Below are 23,835 nucleotides of genomic sequence, written 5' to 3'. Positions count from 1 at the left end.
CCATGATTTTTGTATGTTAATTTGCATCAAATGCTGCTCGAACACAATGAGAGGGCCTGGGTTCGGAGAAACAGAAGAAAGTGGGTGGAAAAACCGACATAGCATTGGTTGTCTGTGACCTGAAAATAATTCACTGGTTAGGAGTGTCCGCTTTGATACTTTCATTTGACTTAAACAGATAGACTTGACTCGCGGTAATGTGCCAAAATGGAGATTTACCACATCTGGGGAATATCTCAATTCGAATAAATCCTCAAGCGTTATTTTTAACCTTTTGGCTTGTTTGCCTTTCTGTTTCAAACTGTAATTGTAATATAGGGCCAGCAATACAGTTAATATACATCAACATCATAAAGCAAGTATAGCAAATGAAAAATAAAAATGCTAAAATGCTAGGTTTTTATGCTATATAAACAGGAACATAACTCTTCTCTCACAGTTAAGGCTCATAAAGGCTACAGAACTACGGTAAATTATTCCCAGAGGAAACTTTTACTGCTCTTTCATATTTGACCTCTCAGTTATGATTTAAGTATAACTAAATGTCTCAGATGTTTCTTTTAATATTTCTTAGCAAAAATAAGAAGACAAATGAGGCAAAAAATAGTCAAAGTAAATATAAAGAACAAAGCTATAAATTCATTTGGACAGCTTGTGTAATGAGATCTTTTAAGAAAGACACGTACCTTAAGCAGAAAAATACATAGAAATAAAGAAGAAAATTTCCTTTATGTAAAGTCATTGCAATCCAAAAAGAAACATTTGGTTTATTTAGAATGAAGTAAACATTAAAGAGCAACTATGATCCGATTCACGATTTTAAATTTCCTTTCCTTTGGTGTGTAAGTGTGTATTAGTACATGTTAACGATATGCAAAAGGAACAAACCCCAAAGTAAACGATGACGCAAGTTATCGTCTCCAATGTAAATTTTCTTTTCTTGGACTACAACAAACACGATTGTAGGCAACAGTTTACTTCCTGGGATTAGTGATGTAGACAAGGCCGACATTATCATAATTCCTTTCACTTCAGACTCACAGCCTGTAAATTAACTCCTGTTAGCATTGCATTGTGACCGAATCTTTCAAACATGGTAAGGAGCGTCACATGAAATCATATGAAATCTCTAAAATGCTGCCTTCGGAGGCAGAATTCCAAGGGATGAAGGCATTAAGGCACGTCCAAATCCAATGTTTGCTTTACTTCCTGACTCCTGAGATACCTTCATCAACTTGTCCTACAACTCGTGCGTGTGGGTGCGCTGGGATTGTGATTGATCGATCCTGGTCGAGTAAAAACAAAACAGCAAAGAAAGCGGCTGCAGCACAAATTTAGTTTAAATAAAATTATATTTTTACTTGTTAACCTTTTGATTGTATTTCTAGTGGGAAATTAGCAATTTACTGATCAGCAGTTTTCAAATATGTGATGTAACAAGGCGCTTATGAAGGCTGTCTGAATGCGTTTCCAGGGGGTGCCTTCATGCCCCTGAAGTCTTTGCCTCATGAGTATAGCTGCACGATTAATCGTTAAAAGATTGTGATTTCGATTCGACCCCCCCCCCAAACGATCTTAATCCAGCAGTTCTACAATTCAGGTAATTATATTTTCGAGGAAAGATGCAGTCTCGCCAGTTTTCACGACAGCACGCAATCACTAACAGCGGCCGTGATGACGTCTTGATGTCTCATTTATTATGGCGCAAGCCAGATGTGCTTGTGCTCGTGTTTGCTCCACCAGTACAGTGGATGTTTTCAACGATGAGTTAGACAGAAATAAACAGAAACTAAAGAGATTGAGTGAGGCAGAGCAATGCGCAGGTACGACTGTCAAGAACCTTGACGTTGTTTTAGTACCAAAAAGAGGATCTTATTCCGGATCTTATCCCTTCCGAATTGGATTTTAGCACAGGGGGACAAAACACTCTGGCTGTCCTGCCAACGACGGCTGTAGAGAAAGTGTAGTGGACACTCTGAAGCTCAAATGCATGATCTGGAATACTCTCAAGCGGAGGTTTCCGCCTTCCGGTTGGTTGCCGCCGAATGTTTCTGCCTTCCGATTGGTTGCCACCAAACCGCGTCATAGCTCATTACCATAAAGTTAATGTCAAGCCATTTGGCAGCAATTTGCAACAGATTCAGAAGCAGAATTCTTTGAACCTGTAAAATGTTAACGTAATGTTCAGGGGTTGTAAGTCTTTAAAATAAAAAAGTTATTAAGTGTCATGATCTTTATTTTAGGGATGCACCGAATCCAGATTTTTTAGGTTCGGCCGAATCCCGAATCCACCGTTTAAGATTCGGCCGAATCCGAAACCGAATACCGAATCCTACTCGCATCCTTATTCCATTAACACAGTAAAACACATTAATGAAGTAAACAACATCCACAGCAGTGTATTTTTCATTTTATTTAATTTTAACTGTACATTATGCCAGGATGACAAGTTGGAAAAACTATTTTGACATTACCATAAGCCTATGCATAATGAAAGCGATGCGTTGCGACACGCTCGTTTTTACAATGATGCTGAAGCAAGCAGCTCCGCGCTGAAAACTATATTTAACTTTGAGTGAGAAGCTCCGCTCATCAATGTCAGGTTTCACACGGCCGTCCAATTACAGTGGAGGAGGGGCGGGAGATTACCACAGCAACCAACCGGCTCACAGCTGAAGCATCACAGCTACCAAGCGCTCGGCTGAAAAACAGCTGGAATTTGGCGTCCTCAAGGCGTTTTCAGCCGTGTTTAAAAGTTTTGGTGTGTCCAGCCCCTAAGGCTCACCGAAAGAAAAAGCTCATCTCCACATCAGCACCCGATGTGTGTAATCAACGGCCGCGTTACGTCGACCAGCGTAGCGCAAGCCTATAGGGTTCGGTTCGGTGGAAAAAAAATCTAGGATTCGGCCGAATCCGAACCCCGTCAAAAAGCCCAGTATTCGGCCGAATCCGAATCCGAATCCTGGATTCGGTGCATCCCTACTTTATTTTAAGCAAAAGAATCGTGATTCTCATTTTGTACAGAATCGTGCAGCTCTACTCATGAGGCAGCGAGGCAACAAGTCAGCTGCCTTGGGTTTCGGACGCAGTCTTCAATTATTTTATAATTTATAGCAACTCCTCAAGAGTTTGTAATTTTAAACTTGATTGAAGTGCCACAAGGATTTTTACAGTGCATTCTTGATGGATGCTATTGAAGAAGTGTTTTCTGTGTGATATTTTAAACAACAACAAAGTTTTATTAATAACTTGCTCCACTTCTGAAACAAATTTCCTTTCACCTGACATCACAAACCCATCTTACTTTACAACTGCTTCCATCCATTTCATTTGTTTTTTTGCTTATGTTTTGGGTCTTAGCCTCACCTAAAGGACTCATTTTAGTTGTGTGGGATCTACGGCGTATTTTCTATTTTTCTAGTCAAAAATGACAATCGTTTTGCTAGATAAGACCCTTATGCCTCGTTTGGGATCGTTTAGAGTCCTTTGAAACTCCGTTGAAAAAAACTGTTAAGTGTTGAGTTAAGTATTAAATGTTGGGCTCTATTAAAGTCCATTAAAATGAGAAAAAACCTGCAATGTTTTCCTCAAAAAACATAATTTCTTCTCGACTGAACAAAGAAAGACATCAACATTTTGGAGAAAATTATCTGGATTTTTCTTTTAAGAAAATTGACTATTCCTTTAACTTGTCACACCAATGGACCGTTGGCTCAACATCTGATGCATATAGCACCCAAAACAGGAAACAATTAAGGAGTTTTGAAGTTGTCATCTGATTGGTTGAATTCTACAGGATTTACAGGAAATGCATATCTTCAACTTTAACTGCTTGAAAAACACGAACTGTGATTGGTTGCTTCACGTGTCAGTCAGAAGACCTTTTGGGTGGTCTGCTATGGGGTCCTGACTTTGCTCTGTTATGTTTTAACTGGTTTAGGTCTTGGCTACAATTAAAGTCTTTCATTAAATTAATGGCCTATATTTTCTCTGTACAGTTAAGGGTTTGGCAGCATTCACAATGATTTTCCTTTTTTTGCTGATAGAAAATGTGTACAATCCATCTGTCATCGCAGAGACCCACGCTCATTTATTTCTCTCTCACTTTCTGTCTCATTTGTCCATCTGTGTCTCTGGCTGGTGTACTGTAAAATATGAGGAATGACCCGCTGCCGTCTGCTGCTTCTGGTTCGCACGCTGCTGTATAAAGGACGTCCCAACCTTCCCCGCTCGCTCTCTCTCTCCTGCAAGGTGCCAAATTCTGCTTTTTAATTATTCATTACGCAGCCCTGCCCTGAGAGCGACACTGTGGCGCGTTTCGCTCCAAACGTGGATGGCTGCCACAGAGCAGAGCCCGGTTCAATCCCACCGAATGTTTGCGACCATCTGCCGAGGTTCTGCGCAGCGGCGTGTGTGGGGATGTTGATTTTTTTCAACACTGTGTTCAGTGTGTATTGGCGTGTCGCACCCATATTTCCTTCTGTTTTGACTCTAATGGGTGTCGCGTGTGCAAGCGGTCGCCCGCGGGCTGAACCTGCTCGGTTATTATTCTTCTCTCGCAGGTCCCATCGATCGCATAAGTGTCTGTCCTGTCAGTTCTCCTTGCCAGGGCGAGGAAAAACAATATTCACCAGCTGTAAGGTAACCTATGCACCACCCCGTGTCTACCTCTCTCGAAAGATCCTGCTCTCCGTGTTGACTTTGTGTGAGACAATCTATTACTTTTGATAGGCTCATTTTCTCTCTGTCTTATCGAGCTGTGAACAGAAGCGGGACAAAGACGTAGTTGAGGTTCCTGAGGGTCGATGGTGGCCGGTGCTGTAACGCCAATGCAAACACTAATCAGCTTAATTTAGCATCTCATTGCGAGAAACTGTGTGTGTGTGTTCTCACAGTAATAGCTTGTACCTCTGTACCGTGGCCTGGAAAGGCAAAAATAAATTACAATGGTAAATTACTTATTTACAATATTAAAAACAAATTTACAAGTTTTTTTAACAAATTTACAAGTTTTTTTTAACAAATTTACAAGTTTTTTTAACACATTTACAATGAGTGAATAAATGTACAAGTTTTCTAAACAAATTTACAATGATTGAACAAATTTACAAGTTTTTTAAACAAATTTACATGTTTTTTAACATATTTACAATGAGTGAACAAATGTAGGCTACATGTTTTTTAACAAATTTACAATGAGTGAACAAATTTACAAGTTTTCTAAACAAATTAACATGTTTTTTAACATATTTACAATGAGTGAACAAATGTACATGTTTTTTAACATATTTACAATGAGTGAACAAATGTACATGTTTTTTAACAAATTTACAATGAGTGAACAAATGTACACGTTTTTTTTAAAATTTACAAGTGTTCAAACAAATTTACAATGAGCGAACAAAATTACAAGTTTTAAAACAAATTTACGTTTATTACGGAAAGGGTAGGTACAATACGCTGACGTCACGCATCTGAGCCTCCGGTGGGAGGAAACCCGGAAGTATCGCCGTGAATCACATGAGAGTTGTGAATGCGATGTTGTGTATTAGGCTGTACATAATATTAACGGAAAGAGAGTGATAATATATAACCTTTCATCGCTTCCGAAGTGACTAAAAGGGATATTGGACCTTATTTTCAGGTAAGTGAAATAGTTTTAGTTAGCTAACGCTAGCTTTCCAAGTTGCACACGTTTTGGATGGCAGTTATCAAAATAATTCACTGACTTTCTCATTAGATTACAGACAACACGAGAGGGTGCTTCAAACTTTTTGGACTGCATTGTTCGTTCGCTCCCGGGGTTACATAGACTGAAACGGGGAAGCGTGACGAGTTTGTTTACATGGTGCTGTAAACTTCAACCCAGGAGGACACTATCAGAGGAATCACAGGGATAACATGGTGTGATTTTTTTTGTCAAAACCAGAACTGACTTCCGAATCCACCTGGAACGCATTTACTTTGATGGAGATGTGGGCGGAGGCTAAACCCTCCAAATAGTATATTTAGAGAAATGGAAGTCAGTAAAAATTAAGTTGGACTCGTTTTTTAACTACTGGCTGCTTAACACATGCTTATAAACCCAGGAATAGCACACACACTTCTAACAGACATGCAATGCACACATTAGATACGTGTTAAGTAAATAACTGTACAGTTTTAGAACAACTCATTTCTACATTAAAGAAACTTAATTTCACTCATTGTTCAAAATATAGTTTTATTTATAAATGAACTTCAATGTATATTGTCTCAAGTATGAAAAAATATATATGTACATTTTTAGAACCAAACATATTTACATTAAAAGCCAGTGGGTACTAACACACTTTTTTACACAGGGCCATGTAGTTTTGATTTTTTCCCTTAATAATAAAAACCTTAATTTAAAAAATGCATGTTGTGTTCACTTGGGTTTTATTTTTTGACTAATATTTGAATTTGTTTGATGATCTGAAACATTAAAGTGTGACAAATATGCAATAATAACATGGGAAATCTGGATGGGGGCTAACACCTTTTCACACCACTGTATATACATTTGTTCCAATGTATATTTTCTATCTACTGTACAAATTGTAACAATAAAGCAAAGTGAAATGAAAAACGTTTGTTTTTGGGATTAAAGTAATTTTTCACCCAAGATATAGATGGTTTGTTTTTTCACTGGAACAGATTTGGAGAAATTAAGCATTACATTGCTTACAATGGGATCCTCTGCCGTGAATGGGTGCCGTGAGAATGAGAGTATTTAACACAAACTATGATTGTGTTTATGGTGTGCAATATAGCGTGTGTTCATGTTTTGTGTGTAAAAAAAGACAATATTTTTCACATACTCTCTAGCGCTGTTTTTACTTTACTAAAAACGAGCTGATGTCTTCCTTGTTCTATAAAGTCCCTCCTTCAGAAATACCTATCGAGTTCTGATTATGTAGTTTGTTTAGTGTGCTGTGATTCAACAGCAGCTTAGTAGAGCCACTTGAGTTTAGCTGGCGACTGACATATTCCAGTGGGCAGAGTTTAGTAAAAAACTCTTCTTTGGATGTCATTCAATCGAGAAGTAGAGGGCTGTAGTCCAAACTGGCCGTTTGCTATAGGCTTTGAAAGGGAAATTCTATTAAAGAAAATATATCGCTTGGTATAGAATTTTGAGCTTTATAATTTTACAGATATTATTTATGCTCTAACAGCAACATTACACACCAACTAAAGTTTAAAAAATGGGATCAGGATAAACGGGACCTTTAAACCTTACAGCTAAATCTGTGGCAGAGAAACAAGAAAAAATGATCCAAGACACAAATGTTGCGATAATCTTCCATAATAGGAGATGTTTCCAGGTAACCATAGTCTTGCAATGCCCCAGAACCACTGTTAGATCTGTGTATTGAGAAAGAGGAGAAAATTACATGTAAAAAAAGAAAGATCAATGAAGTCATGAGATTTATTTGTTCTAATTTTCATCAATGAATTACATGCTTAATTTTTTTTCTGCTCAGGAAACGAATGGTGGTCCTCCTCTTCTTCCTTTAGTGTTTCAATATCACAGACACTGGAAATTAACATAATCATGATTTCAGTCTTGGCAGTCTATCTATCTATCTATCTATCTATCTATCTATCTATCTGACATAAATGACAGTTTGCTTAGGCAACATTAGAGTTTTTGTAATATGATAAAACATTACAATACTGTCACACTCAGAGAGGTTTAAATGATTAAATGAAAATATAATTTATAGTATAAATATAGGTAATTTTAACAAATCGTCTCATTAGTCACTACATAAAATCCTAATCTTTTAAAGATTATTCAGATTATATCATCGAACAAGTTAACGCACCCTTGATTCCTTTGAAGTGTCCTCCTGGGTTGAAGTTTACAGCACCATGTAAACAAACTCGTCACACTTCCTCGTTTCAGTCTATGTAACCCCGGGAGCGAACAAACAATGCAGTCCTGATTAAAAAGTTTGAAGCACCCTCTCGTGTTGTCTGTAATCTAATGAGAAAGTCAGTGAATTATTTTGATAACTGCCATCCAAAACGTGTGCAACTTGGACAGCTAACGTTAGCTAACTAAAACTATTTCACTTACCTGAAAATAAGGTCCAATATCCCTTTTAGTCACTTCGGAAGCGATGAAAGGTTATATATTATCACTCTCTTTCCGTTAATATTATGTACAGCCTAATACACAACATCGCATTCACAACTCTCATGTGATTCACGGCGATACTTCCGGGTTTCCTCCCACCGGAGGCTCAGATGCGTGACGTCAGCGTATTGTACCTACCCTTTCCGTAATAAACGTAAATTTGTTTTAAAACTTGTAAATTTGTTTGAACACTTGTAAATTTAAAAAAAAAACGTGTAAATTTGTTCACTCATTGTAAATTTGTTAAAAAACATGTACATTTGTTCACTCATTGTAAATATGTTAAAAAACATGTAAATTTGTTTAAAAAACTTGTAAATTTGTTCAATCATTGTAAATTTGTTTAGAAAACTTGTACATTTATTCACTCATTGTAAATGTGTTAAAAAAAACTTGTAAATTTGTTAAAAAAAAAACTTGTAAATTTGTTTAAAAAAACTTGTAAATTTGTTAAAAAACTTGTAAATTTGTTAAAAAACTTGTAAATTTGTTAAAAAACTTGTAAATTTGTTTTAAATCTTGTAAATAAAATGGCACCTCAGGGCCACCGTATCTCTGCTGAAATGAAATCTTAGGCCATTCTCTGACACATATTGCATATTAAAAACATCTACCCATTCTCAACACCCACTTTTTCTTGCAGGGTCGCAGGAGGTGAATCCTATCGAATATGGAAATATTTTTCCTATAAAGTTAATATTTATTCAGCTGCATATTCATACTGCAAAAACTTAAGGCGTTACGCATTGGGCTTTTCCAGTGTGAACAGCTCCATTGGCTATATTAGGACCACTACAGTTTTCATTACAATGGCTGACACTGTAGACATGGTGTAAAGGCTGATTTATACTTCTGTGTCAGATCAATGCCATAGCATTGCGTGTGTTGCACAGCATAGCCTGACGCAAACCAATATTGCAACAATGCGTCAATTCTACATGGACCACAAGTCCTGTGATAGGTCTACTAGAAACCCCCCCCTCTTAAGTTTAAAAAATGTGCATCTCATTTCCTCAAACGCATTTCTGCTTGCCACGGTAGAAAAAAAATGTACCAAGGTTAGGAGCGATATTTAACATATCCTGTCCCAAAAGTTGTTGTCTATTTACCTCCGTCACTGCTGATGCTTCTATAGTCTCGTCTTGACCATATCTGTGGCCGCCCAAGAGGCCATATGACTGACACGTTAAGCAACCAATCACTTTTACTTTGTGCCGCTACATGTTTAGGGATAAGGACATTTTTCCACGATAACAGACCGGTGTGCAACCAGTAAATCATTCATTTGCGAACGTCTCTGAAGTTCATAGCAAGAATATCAAACACTAAGAAATCTCTCTTTAAGACTTGCATGTCTTTTAAAGAATTTATGAACCTTGCATACTTTTGGCTTTGTGTTGTTTCCATGCGGACCATTAAAGAACATGACACTCACGTCTCCCGGAAATCCTGTATAATTTAGAATGACAATACGTGCCATTTTTCCGGGACTCGACCAGCCAGGATTTTGGATGTTTCTTCCAGAAGTTGTATTTGTCGACCGTATACGTCATTAAAGTTCTCACATTTCAGTTAATACGTACAATCATTGTAGTTTCTTTCTTACCTTTAAATGTATCGGTTGCTTTTCTGAAATAGAACCTGAAATAATAAACCTCGATGATGTATGGAGTCAAAAAAATAACGACTTCCGAGAGGTGCACCCGAAATCCTGGCCAGGCCGTGTCCCGGAAAATTGGCATGTATGGTCACTCTAGTATAATTCAACCAATCAGAGGATGACTTTGAAGCTGCTAAAGCGTTTCCATATAAGCCGACAAAAACGCACTATTCACTATAACATTTTGTGTTTACCTGTTCATTCGCGTGTGAAATTCTAGTAATTCGAGACATTCACGTGGAAATTCACGTCATGGGAGGGGCTTCTGCGACTCCACTTGCTCCCTGTAATCACGTCACTATAAGAGCAAGCTCCCGATTGGTTAGCGCGGCGCGAATATCGGCCAAAGGTCAGATTTTTCAACTTTTGTGTGTCCGCGCAACGCTCAATTCACGTGGAAAAGGAGACTTTGTCACAAGACACATCAGATCTTACAAAGCCCATTTCAACCCTTAACTCAAATTTGACCAAATGCGTAGTTACAGCACTTTGGCTTTGTAGGGCAGTATAATTGAAAACTGACAGCCTATGGCCTAGGGGCGTAGGCTCCTTACCCTGCAAGGTGTACCTGACTTTATACTGCTAGTCAAAAGTCTCTGCAGTGTGAATCTACTTGAACCCTGTTAGGTGTTTATCCCAGTCTGTTCTCTAAAGCCTAAGAAGAAGAGGTGAAGAGGCGGCTTTGTGTGTGTGTGTGTGTGTTTGTGTGTGTGTGTTTGTGTGTCGGCTCAGCTCCCCTGACACCTGTGTGCTAATTAGGGTCATATTGGTGCATTCCTTACTAATGACTTCAGTCTGCATACAGTGGCTGTAAACATTTACTCTCATCCTCAGCGTGATGCTCTTATCTCATTGATAAAGTGTGTGTGTGTGTGTGTGTGTGTGTGTGTGTGTACCTGGTAATTATCACGTTGCGGGGACCAATTGTCCCCATAAAGATAGGAATACCAGTGTTTTTGTGACCTTGTGGGGACATTTTGATGTCCCCATGAGGAAACAAGCTTATAAATCAAACAGGGTGATGTTTCTTGAAAATGTGAAGTAGTAGAAGGGTTTCTGTGATGGTTGGGGTTAGGGAATGGGGCAGGTAAGGGGAATAGAATATACAGTTTGTACAGTATAAAATGCATTACGTCTATGGAATGTCCCCACAAAACATGGAAACCAGAATGTGTGTGTGTGTGTGTGTGTGTGTGTGTGTGTGTGTGTGTGTGTGTGTGTGTGTGTGTGTGTGTGTGTGTGTGTGTGTGTGTGTGTGTGTGTGTGTTTGTTTGTGTTTGTCTTTAAACTCAGAGAATCTTCTCAATGGTGCACTTGACAAAGATTTTTATCATCAAGGTTTTACAGATTAAAGGTCTCATTTACAGATTCACACTGTGATATAATAACCAGCACAGGCCAGCATGAACACCCATGCTGGTTTATAATGGTTATGCTGGTTTGATGGTGGGCTAGCGGCTTAACAAAAATGCTGGTCAACCAGGCTTTATTTTCACGTAATGCTGGTTGCACAATGAACTTATGCTTATAAAGCAAACCAAACCAACATCTTGTGGTTTAAAAAAAGAAAAGATGCTGTATGATGCCATAGAAGAACCGTTTTGGGTTAAATGGTTTTATAAAGAACCTTTAATGTCTTTCTGTTCCCCCACAACAGGTTCTCTAGATTATAAAACAGTAATAAGGAAATGTTTCTTTAAAGAACCTTTAACTAAACCTTTGGACTGGACTGCATTTTTATAGCACTATCATAGACCAATGGCCATCCAAAGCGCTTTACAATTTGCCTCACATTCACTCTCTCATTCATACACCGACAGCGGTATCAGCCATGCAAGGTGCCATGCAGCTCGTCGGGAGCAGCTGGGATTAGGTGTCTTGCTCAAGGACACCGCGACACTTGGTCAGGTGGAGCCAGGGATTGAACCACCAACCTTCTGGTTTGTAGACAACCTACATAAGCCACTGCCGCCCCAACCTTTAACTAAATAACCAAAAATGGTTCTCCTATGGCATCGCTGTGACGGCACATTCACACAGGCGTACGCGTTGACGTTTCCCATTCACTTTTAATGGGTGATATCAAGTGTTGGCGAACTGAAATGTGGATCCGTTGGCGCCAAGCGTGCCGCTCAAGCCCTGAAAAGTGAAGCCAAAACGTCTCGATCGCCCCCCAGTGACTGGTCCCAGTATAGGTCATAAAGCCCGCCTCCCCATGTTATTCAATGGGACTTGAGACCAACTAAAAAAAATTTTTACACTTCAATTATCTTTTTTCCGAAGCTGGTTTCTATCATTTACTGTAGTTTTATCACGCTGATGTAAATTCAAATGTTTGTTTTTAAAATAAGTTTGTGTTTAGTTAGTTATTTAATGATATAAAAACGGTGGTGTCACGTCATGATTGACAGCTGTGATATCGTGTGATATGCGCATTCTGCGAGAATGAGGGCGGGGTCTTGATTTCGCGGCTTTACTTCCTGCTCACTACTGCGCATGACTAGTCCCGAAATTGATGTCAGCGCCATATCGGGACACTGGCGGCTTCACTTTTCACCAATGGAAGGGAGCGAACAGGCGTCGTCCATCTTTTTTTACAGTCTATGGTTGGCGCCACGTCACTGCCGTTGCTCGCGGCAGAAGTTGAACATTTCTCAACTTTTCAAGCGGCAACGCGAGCGTCAGCCAATCAGATTGCCTTATGCAAATAACCTAGACAGAGCCAGCCAATTACGTTTATGGAAGACCGGAGCATGTGCGGCCACTGTGATTGGCTATTTGCCACGCTTCAGACAAACCTTCCGTCAAGCGTTAACGCTTTCGCCCCGTGTAAATGTCCCGTGAAGAAGCTCCTTTAATTTTAAGAGTATACAATATATGCCAATATATGTCATGTTGCTGTGCTCTTAAAATTTGCACACTTAGTTAAGCACTGCAAGTTTAAAACAAGTTGTTATAAGCCGTCAAAACAACATTGCTATATGGTTGTGCTGTTTCTGTGTGAGAGGAGCGCGCAAGCTGTGGGTCCGCTGTTTATTGAGCTCATAAGCATTTTTGACGCATTATTGGACTTAAATACACATAAACACTGTAATTTAGGTCTTAAGAGAACAGCTGTGAAAGAAAACGCAAGGGTAACAGTATATTGGATCTGGACTTTGGTCTTTAAGGGGAAATTACCCAATATATATTAAAGAAAAAAATGCCCATATACAATAAGCTTGCATTATGTTGCAAACATAGTCACAGTCAGTCAGGGACAGACAGCATGTGTTGTGTTTTCATTGTTGCTATTAGAAGGTCGGTCTTGTTCTGCACACTAATGTTGATCCAAATGTTTGTGTTTCAGAGCTTCCAGCACTCCGGATGAAAAAGATAAACAGCACGAAACAGCATCACTGAAACCGCCTGCACTGTTAGAGGAATGATCATGTTTTCCTTTTCTGATCTTCAATCATAAAAAACACTGTTATAAATGACATGACATTCTGTTTAATTAGGTGAGATTAATTGCTAAGATTTGCTTTTGCCATCTCAAATTAGTAATGTTTATTTCAAATTAGGTTTGTTTGAAGTCACACACACCTTTATCTCTTTCCACAACAAAGCAAAACAAATTAGGTCTCCTATCTCAGTTATTTCTCCTAGACACCCATGAGATTAAATGAAAAGAAACAACAACGTGTGATCAAAAGTGTATGATCTTATGATCTCAAACATTTCCCAAAATCACAGTTATATATAGATAGTTATATTTTTATGCTGTTTTCACATTTGCATGCGTATGTGCATGTTTGTGCATGCGTGAAAGTTCATATCTGTGTGTGTATGCGTCTGATTCAGGCAGTTTTGCACAGAATCACGCTATTGTTTCTCTCGTGAGTACCATGATGCACTATTCATTCAGATAAAACCACAGCGTCACCACTGTACTCCTTATTTAACACTGCTGTGGCTGACATCACAGACAAACAGCCATCAGATTGCCCAGGCCTTACAAATACGGTCAATCCACAGGACGGCCGGGAATCACTGCTTGGACACATTTACATTACATTAATGCATTTGGCTGATGCTTTTATCCCAAGCGACTTACTAAGCATTGAAGGTATACATTTTAATCAGTATGCGTGCTCACATCAAACCCTGAACTCACTATAAACACCATAAGCACTTATGGTGTCTGACGAAATACTGCAGATGTTATACAGTAATAGTTCAACGTACTTCCATCGAGATATTTGTTTTTGGGAGAGGCACGTTGCACATTGTGTATGTTTGCATGAAATTGTTCGGAAAATGTTGTAATCATTTACTCATCCTCATATTTTATTAACTTATTTTCTTTAGTAGGACATTCTGGGCATACTAACACTCGCTGTTTTTATATACAATGAAAGTAATCGGGAACAGATGCTATACAATGTGTGTGCTAAATTCCTGCTATATGTGAGGAATAATCCAAGGTCATGTTTCACCACAGCTATGATACTGCATACATTTTAATATGGCACATGGAGATGTGTCATGTCTAATTTAACATCACTGATGCCAGAAGCCATTGGTTTGACGTGCCCTAAAACAAGATGATAATCGCAGATTGAAAGCTTATATAGCGTATGATATTTCAATTATATTTTGAACCTCCCTGTCACTGTTTGTCTGTTCATACAAATTTGGTTGATGTACAAAATGCTGATACAATGTCAGAATGCACATTTTCGGGTGAGCTCTCCCTTTTTGATTTCGTGCCTGCGGCTGTGCATTGTGGGATTTCCCCTGCATGGCCTCTTTGCTGTTTCAGCACATTTACTAGGGTGAATCTCATGTGTGTAGGTGGAGCTTTAACAATGTGCTGCTCCATGTGGGATTCAAGTGTGGGGTGAGAGAGATCTGTTATGTGACTCAGTATGACTTCTGAACACGCTCTTACATGCCATATGTTAAAACCGAAAACTCGCCATCTCCACGCAAACACACATGCACATATGCTTTTAATGGGAGTAGTGCAGGGGGTATAGCAGGCATTTTTTAAGGGTAATGTGACCTTCAAAAGCCAAACAAATTTTCATCAATCTTTTTTTTTGTCGCATCATGTCACTTGTGTCCGGTGTAGATGGGGTGTTGGGTCAAATCATAACATGGAAATTCGATTGCGACAAGAAGGACGTAATCATTCTCTACTTTTTTCTGGGGTGCATTCAACAGGTCCCCAAATCGCGAAAAGGCCAAGAAGTATTGAGAATGAAAGAAATTGCAGGATCATCAGATATGAAGCTCAATGCAGATGTGCACAAGAGAAAAGATTGGCTGGATAATAGTTCAATCAAATCCAGTATTCAAATTGAGGGGGGCTTGTGTGGTCCCAGACCTCCTATAAGCATTGAGGGACCCCCTATAAAGCACAAAAGTATAAATTAGGGGGGTCCCCTGTTTTTTATTAAAATGTAAATACTACATGAATTGATCTGCCACAAAGTGATACTGTCCATTATATTTCTAAGTTCGCAATAAACGAATCTAAAAAAGTTCTGTCTGAAACAAATGTGAACTCTCAAGTGAGCCTAATGCTGTTTTCTAGAGAAATTGCTAGGTGCCCCCATAATGTTTGACATAATTTGAACACTGCTTAAATCTAAATAATTCATCAGATAACACAGGTGAAAGGTTTGGCAGTGGGTCAGGACAAAAGCACTTTTTTTAAAAAGTGCTGCTAAACCCCTGATAATCTTGTCAATTAAGAGAAAACGCTTCTCTGCTAATGACAAGTTTTTACGGCAACGTCATATTTCCGCTATTATCCACTAGGAGGCACTCTTACCCACCTTTTAAAACAAATAAAGAAAGTATGTTTTTTGTTTAAAGTGCACCTATTTCATTGCTTAAAAACAACATGAGTTTGTGTTTTTTTGCGTTTGCGTGATTTAAAACATTTTCCACATACCGTACATTTTTGTAGCTCCAGATTTTACTGTCTTCCTGAAACTCATTCTCTGTGTCTCTGATTGGCCAGCTAATCTGTACGTTGTGATTGGCCTGAATACCTCTGACGTCAGCCGGAAATGTGACGCTCCTTACCATGTTTGAAAGATTCGCTCACAATGCAATGCTAACAGGAGTTAACTTACAGGCTGTGAGTCTGAAGCGGGAGGAATTATGTTAATGTCGGCCTTCTTTACATCACCAATCCCAGAAAGTAAACGGTTGCCTACAATCCGTGTGTTTGTTGTAGGCCAAGAAAAGAGATTAACGTTGGAGACGATAACTTGCGTAATCGTTTACTTTGCTGTTTGTACCTTTTGCATATCATTAAGTAAGGGATAATGTAGAGGCAGCCGGTAGTTATTGGGAAATAAGCCCCGACAGTGTGATCAGGACCCGACGCGAAGCGGAGGGTCTTGTATCACACTGAAGGGGCTTATTTCCCAATAACTACCGGCTGCCTCTACATTATCCCGCTTATTACACGGCTACTTGCCACATAAGAAAAAAAACTGGACATGAATATGAATTTGAAACATTTTATTGGCATATTTGTTTTAAATTAACATTTTTATCCTTCCGCGAAACTTTGCACCGATGCATAAAATGATCGTAATACCTTATTAAGATCCTCTGCTTCATACTTGTCTCCATTTTTTCTCTTTTAGCCAGTCTTTGAGAAGTTTTAATGCCCATTCTGTATTTTTTTGTGTGTTGGCTTCGTAGCTGTCATGCTCTATTTTGTCAAGTTCAGTCTCAGTAAGCTGTCTGTGTCTTGTCGTGGTTGTCGAGTGTTTGTCACAAGATGGCGCCAAACAGACAGTAATCTTTATTGATCTTTATTGGCGCGGAGCGATTTTACTCGTGAAAGTAGTCCGGCTATGCGTTATTATTTTGGAGCGGTTATTATTTGAAAAGAACGAACCTGCAAATGTCTCAACTGACCAATCAGAATCAAGCATTCCAGAGAGCCGTGTAATAATACGTACTAATACACACTTACACACCAAAGGAAATGTAAAAACGTGAATCGGACAATAGGTGCTTTTTAAAAGCAGAGGGTCTGTTCTTTCATTCGATATATTGTATGTTTATATATTTATTGCATTTTTTTTTCTGAAAGACATTAAACTTTTGTGAAAATCATAAAAATTGCTGTCGCTGGCTGGCGACTTTAAAAAAAAATTGGTGGCGGGGAAAGAGTTAAATGCACTGTATTTGTCGCTTATGCTGTAGTCATTATGGATGACATGTTCTGATTTCCATATAAATATAAATGGAAATGCCACAATACAAACCGAGAGCCTCAATATACCAATTGTTTTTGAATCCTCCTGGCCGAGAGGTCCGCAGAAGCATTAAATCGAAGCCTGAACCCAAAGTGGATCTAATACAACCAGCGCTTTTAAATATTAAAGGGGTCATATCATACATGTTTTATTATTACATTTCTTTTCCGCGAGGTCGAAATATGTCAGGAGCTTTTTGCGGCAAAAACCTTCTTTTCGTTTTTTTATGAGAAATTTTCTACCTCCTCTCTGACCTTTACAATGAAATAATGAAGTTCATGTATTTGGTGGCGCACCTTTAAGAAATGCTCCATTTGTATGTGTAATGAGAAACAGTGTTTCAGTTCTCATACGCCGGCTTGCGGGTTTGCTGTGGTACAAAATGTGGGTCTATCTGAGATTGATGATCCAGGATCTGTTATGATCCCTTATCAGTGAGGAGATTGAATTAATTTAAGTTGTCATTTAGAGATGATGTGAGATCACTTTAGCCTTATGTTTGTGATGTTGTTTGTGATGTGCAACAGAATCAAAAGCTCATCAATGTGAGATTAAATTTAAAGATTACCTGTTTACCATTCCCCTCAACCATGCCCTCATTCTTTTCAAACAAACCAAATTGGATTGACCGGCTTTTAAATCCATCCAGGGTCAGTGACAGACTCGGGTGGAAAACAGTATGTCTGTAAAAATGCGTTTTAGACAGGTTGCACTCCAGCAGGAAGGCCATATGGCTCTTTACCCACAATCCCCACACTCAGCGTTGGTCAGCAGCAGGTAAGAAATAAGTGTGTCATGTTGTGGAGCTTACACATGCAAACCATATGTGTGTTAGCGTTTATGAACCGATAGTGCCATTTTTATTCGACTGTTGACCGGTCAATTCGTCCACTTTCTTTTGTCTAAATAATACACACATGTGATTCACACGTAAAACATTTTGTTAATGCTTTGTGTGTTCGCCTCTCTGTTGGTTGTGCTGAGTTGCAGGTGTTTTCTAGTTTCACCTGACTCGCTGACCTTTGACCTGACTCAATGACCCAATGAAATGAGGCTCCAAACACAATGATGCCGTTGTGTGAATGTGACTCAGCGATTGGACGTTAACACAAAGAGATTATAGCTATGTATTCACAATGCTTACAACATAACATTCAATATTTTTGCTACTGAATGAAATACACAATATTTGGTTTGCCTTAAAGCAATCTGCTGTTTTTTAGTATTTTTTACTATGAATTCTGGGATTGTTTCTGGAGGATACATGCAGTGGTGCCGTATGAACACACCTGTGATGTCTTAAAGTGCTGTCTCGGTTGGTGGATCACAAGGTTTTAATAGAGCTTAAGACAGGTGGATATAAATTAATGCTTTTTAGTCTCTATAACTCATCTTCCCATTATGTTATTAAGGGTTTTGTGCATGTTTTTCCATGCACTTTGTGTGTGTGTGTGTGTGTGTGTGTGTGTGTGTGTGTGTGTGTGTGTGTGTGTGTGTGTGTGTGTGTGTGTGCACATTCGCAGGCTGACAAAAGAGCATGTGTTTTCCACGAACAATGATCATCTGATTCACAAATGAACAGAAAAACAATCCTCCGAATGATCTTTCCAAAATAATTACAAGAAATCCGACTGCTGTTGGGACAGATTTTCATACACTTGATTTAACCGCTAACTACTGACGTTTCCGTCCAGAGGTGACTGGAACGATAGACACAAAGTTAATTTCATCCTTGGAAACAGATGACGGAGTCTCTCCATACCTGTCTCTGTCTGTGATCAGGCTTCTGAAACGTTAATTAAATCAATGCCGTTGTGTTTCATACTCCGACTCCAGACATCAGCATAATTGAAAATTTGTACTTGTCACACATTTTAGCAATCACGATCACTCATCCGAAATTAATAAACGCCTCTTTTAGAAGCAGAATTCTAACAAGGCTTTTAAACACGATGTTCCTGGACGGACGTGAATCTCTTAACTGTGCCGGCGTATGAATAGACTGAGAAGTTGTTAATAAACACAGATCTGATGGGTTAAGCTGATATAATTGCACAGATGCAGCCACCGAGAGAAACACAAACCGGGATTGTGTTTAATTCGACAGATGCATTCAGCCTTGTGTAATGAATGACACCAGTTCAGTCTAGAGTACATTAATGTCTCTATAACATATACAGCTAGCGGTGCCTGGATTTGCATTGCTGACGTGTGTGTTTTTATAAGATGAGAGCGCACTTTAATTCTGATTACTGTGCCAGTGTTCATGGTAATATCGGTGAGATGAACGGCAATAAGGCCATCTGCCTATGGCTTCCATTAAGCTGATTGTTTGGATAAAATTGTAAAGCACACGCAGACCTTTATTAGATGGCAGATGAATAGATAGCCATCTTGTTCTTTGATCATGCAGTGTGGGGTCAAAAGTGAAAGGCACATACCCATATAAACTTCAGATTTATCACACAGCAGATCATAACGGTGATTTGAAATACTGTTTGTCTCAATCGACCAGTGCTTCGGGCTAGCGTGACTCTCTCTGAATAGAAGATTCAGGGTAAATACGCTAATCTGTGGCTGCGCTTTGGGGTGTGGCATTTCAGCACAAAGACATGCTTGCAATTCAACTAAACGCCTGCAATTCAGCTTGACCACAAACGTCGATCAGCACGCTATTTGCAATTAATGGTGCGGATAATGTTGCAATACCACCACTTGCAGAGCGAAAATGGAATTTAGTGTGATATTCAGCAGGCTCAGGTGAATTTCTTTGAGCAAAGGTTACATCATCATCATCCGTGTTGCATACTTCTGGGTTTCCCTCGCTCCCTTAACACTTTATCATCTGAGGTTCGCATTACGATTTGGTCCTCTAGTGTTTACACTGGTATATGCTGCCAAATCCTTCTGGAGCTTGCTTTGAGTCTTTCTGGCCACTTTTCACCTCTGTAAGTTGTGGGTCAGAGTTTGAAATGGATCTGTAAAACTCTGTGACCTGGCTCGGCAGGAGCTGAGAGTTTAGCTGAGCTCCCTCCCCAATTTTCACCATCCACAAGCCCTCAGAGGAGATATTTAATACTTCTGGCAGCCCCTTCAGATATTTTTCTCTTTGTCTGTCCTCTGGTTCTGAATTAAAGAAGGGCTGTTAATTTAAAGCTGCAGTTGGTAACGTTTTTGGGGTAAAACATCAGTTATAACCAGCCAACACACCCTGTGGGGCCCAAAGGGATTGCACCTGGGCTGATTTTTGGGCCCCACATGTGTTAGCCCAGATGTGCTGATGATGGGCCCTTGATGGGCTCCATATGGATTGGGGTTCTCAATGGGTCAGGTCCACCCGACAAACCCAACAGGACCTGCAGGTTCGGGCCGGGTTAGAGTAAAAAATATAAGAAAATGACTTGGGTCAGGTCGGACCTAGGACTCTTTTCCACACAGTGAAAAAAAATATATATATCATTGCTGCTGTTCACCGTAAAGAAAGCATGGCTGCTGTGGGCAACGTGCATCACGGAGAGGGGCAGGGGCAGACCTGACACCGCTGCGTGCACACCTGTAACCTGAAGAAGAAGGTGGAGTTGGACAAAAGTAAACTTGCTATAGGTAAATTCACCGCCGCTACTACAGGAGGGGTAGCCACTGCCTGGGTACATGTTTGAGCTCTTTTTATTTATTATTGTGTGATTTTTATTTAAGGCATATTTATATAGCATATTTCAAGATTATTGTTTCAGTTGTTTGTATTGTTAATAGGTGTAAACAGTAAAGGTTGATTTGAATTACTGTCTGCTGGTCATGATAATACATGTATGATAAGAAAAAAGGGGGGCGGCGGCGTCGGGCTGTGCGCCGGGTTCAGGCAGATAATTAATGTTGATGTGTCGGGCTACATCGGGTCCGAGCTTTAAAAGCCACGGCCCTGGGGTGCGTTTCCCAAAAGCATCGTTGCTAACCTAATGGGAAATTGCAATGCAACCAACAAAGTTGCCAACTTAGTTGGCAACAATGCTTTTGGGAAATGCACCCCTGGTCGGGTTGTTTTTTAGGCCCGTTGAGAACTCTAAGATGGGTTAACCAGGTAGCTCCCATTTGGTGCCACTGGATTTTATCTACATGGGTTAGTAATGGGACTCAGCTAGGTCTTATGAAGCCCAGATGGACTGATGATGGGATCCATATTAGGCCCACATGGGTTAACCAGGTAGCTCCCATTTGGTGCCTACAAGAGTTTGTCCACACAGATTAGTGATGGGACCCAGCTAGGTCTTAAGTAGCCCAGATGGTTTGATGAGGGGTTTCATATTAGGCCCACATGGGTTAACCAGGTAGCTCCCATTTGGTGCCTACAGGAGTTTGTCCACACAGATTAGTGATGAGACCCAGCTAGGTCTTAAGTAGCCCAGATGGACTGATTATGGGCTCCATATCAGGGCCATATGGGTTAACCAGGTAGCTCCCATTTGGTGCCACAGGATTTGTCTACATGGGTTAGTAATAGGACCCAGCTAGGTCTTATGAAGCCCAGATGGACTGATGATGGGATCCATATTAGGCCCACATGGGTTAACCAGGTAGCTCCCATTTTGTGCCTACAGGAGTTTGTCCACACAGATTAGTGATAGGACCCAGCTAGGTCTAAAGTAGCCCAGATGGACTGATTATGGGCTCCATATCAGGGCCATATGTGTTAACCAGGTAGCTCCCATTTGGTGCCACAGGATTTTGTCTACATGGGTTAGTAATGGGACCCAGCTAGGTCTTAAGTTAGCCTGGCTCCGCCCTCCTACGTGCTTCCGCTTAATTTTCATTTCGCTTCAGTAGTCTGCTCTGTAGAGTTTCGTTTTCTCCTGCAAAAATCTGCAGGACCAATCAGCAAACAGATGGGGGTGTCTAAGAACAATGACGTTGAGGTTGTGCGTCAGTTTGAGTTGTAGTTCAGTAATGGCAGTGGAGAAAGACGTGAGAAAACTGCCGAATATACAGAAGTTAAAGCCGGAGCAAGAACCAGGTTTGCTAAGTTTTGTTTGTCTGATTATTCTGACTTGTTGTTTCCGGACGGTTTTGGTGCATGATATACGTCACGACCACACGTTAGCGATTGTCTTTGGCAGATCCTGAGTGACTCTGGGCAGATCCAATAGTTTTAAACTTCAACAGAGGACCCTCCTTAACGGAAGTAACGCTTTGCAATGGAGCGTGGCCAAATGAAATGAATGTATGAGAGTCTGGTTGGACCAGGCTAGTCTTAAGTAGCTTAGATGGACTGATTATGGGCTCCATATCAGGGCCATATGGGTTAACCAGGTAGCTCCCATTTGGTGCCACAGGATTTTGTCTACATGGGTTAGTAATGGGACTCAGCTAGGTCTTAAGTAGCACAGATGGATTAATAATGGCTCCTGCTTTACGTCATGCTGCATTACCACCTTAGGTGTGCATTATTTTCAAATAACTCAATTATTATATACATATCTAAATGTGTGTTGTATATATTTAAAATGAAATGTATAGGTAGTGTCCAAAAGTGATACAATACTGCAAATATTTAATATTTGTACAATATTTGCTTTAAACATTCCCTCAGGTAATCAAGATTTGTGTATTGTACAAAACGGGCAAAACATTAAACGTTTATGGGATTTATTGGACAAAATTATTTGTCAAAAGTTAAATGCATTGGGGATCTGAGTTTTATTCAAATATACAATAAATGCCAAAAAGCTTACAGACAATAAAGCATATATAAACTACAAATCTATCTGTTATCAATATTTTTATTAATCCTCTTTTGTGGTAATATTTTGTAGTCATTGTTTTTGTCTTAATAATCTTTGCACATGTGTTTAAATATAATTTCTTTCTAAACCTCCTTAAATTTATTTAAAAGCTGAGCTTATCCTCCAAACACACCAATGAAACATGCATACAACATTTTCCATAAATGCATCTTTAATAAAATATTTTAATAAAGAGCAAATATGTCAATATAGAGGGTATAATACTGACTCCTCATAGATGTGTTAATGTGAATGTGAAGGGCTGATGATGTCCTCCATTGAACTGTGTAATGCTTTCTGACAGATTCATGTGAGATCTGCATGTGTTTATCTGCGTCTTATCAAAGCTTCAAACATACCCCATAGTTGAAGCACTGCCCATCAAACACATTACTCTCATACACAAACCAGAAACACTCATGCAAATCTCTCTCTCTCTCTCTCTCTCTCTCTCTGCCTGACCACAGCATTCATAGATGCAATGATGTGCTCTGTGATTAAACAGCCTGAGATGATCCAGCACGGGATAAAAGCGTTTGGCATTTATAGCACAACTTTACAGCTCTAACAGATGAGACTGGAGAGGAACGGATGGGCTTTTGTGCTTCGCTGCGGCTTATGCAAAGAGTTTCAGCATCCGTCAACCATAGCCAAAACACTCTCCGCTGTGTCCTCTTTTAACAGAAACACTGATACAATTAGCTTTCCCATAATGCCCTTCAATGACACATGATACAGGATGTTTGTAATTACAGCCGGTGGGTGTTGGGCAGGTGTTGGAGAGGGGTGCGGCGTGGACAGCGTGCGCGCGCGAGAAAGAGAGAGAAAGAGAGAGATACTATACTAGTTGTCATATAGGAGCGCCTACACACTAAAGTTTACTGAAGTAGAGAATGTTGCTAATCCATTGATGTCAAAAAAGTTAGGGTGTGTCACAAAGATGTAGGATGAAAAACAAAGTTG

General features: G+C 39.7%; 2 long non-coding RNA genes across 2 annotated transcripts in view; both read right to left on the bottom strand.

The window, feature by feature from the left end:
- LOC135746433 (uncharacterized) overlaps positions 1 to 23,835 on the bottom strand; it is a 93,660-nt gene that overhangs the window by 1,945 nt on the left and 67,880 nt on the right. The gene's annotated exons all lie outside the window — the stretch shown is intronic.
- LOC135746440 (uncharacterized) lies at positions 6,204 to 8,298 on the bottom strand. The gene is made up of 4 exons (XR_010531566.2): positions 8,105 to 8,298; positions 7,851 to 8,008; positions 7,482 to 7,558; positions 6,204 to 7,386 (listed from the first exon to the last, which is right to left on the bottom strand). It is a non-coding gene; the product is annotated as an uncharacterized lncRNA (long non-coding RNA).

Source organism: Paramisgurnus dabryanus, chromosome 9 (genome assembly GCF_030506205.2).
Source record: "Paramisgurnus dabryanus chromosome 9, PD_genome_1.1, whole genome shotgun sequence".
Classification (NCBI taxonomy): domain Eukaryota; kingdom Metazoa; phylum Chordata; class Actinopteri; order Cypriniformes; family Cobitidae; genus Paramisgurnus; species Paramisgurnus dabryanus.
This window is presented reverse-complemented; position numbering and strand designations above follow the sequence as displayed.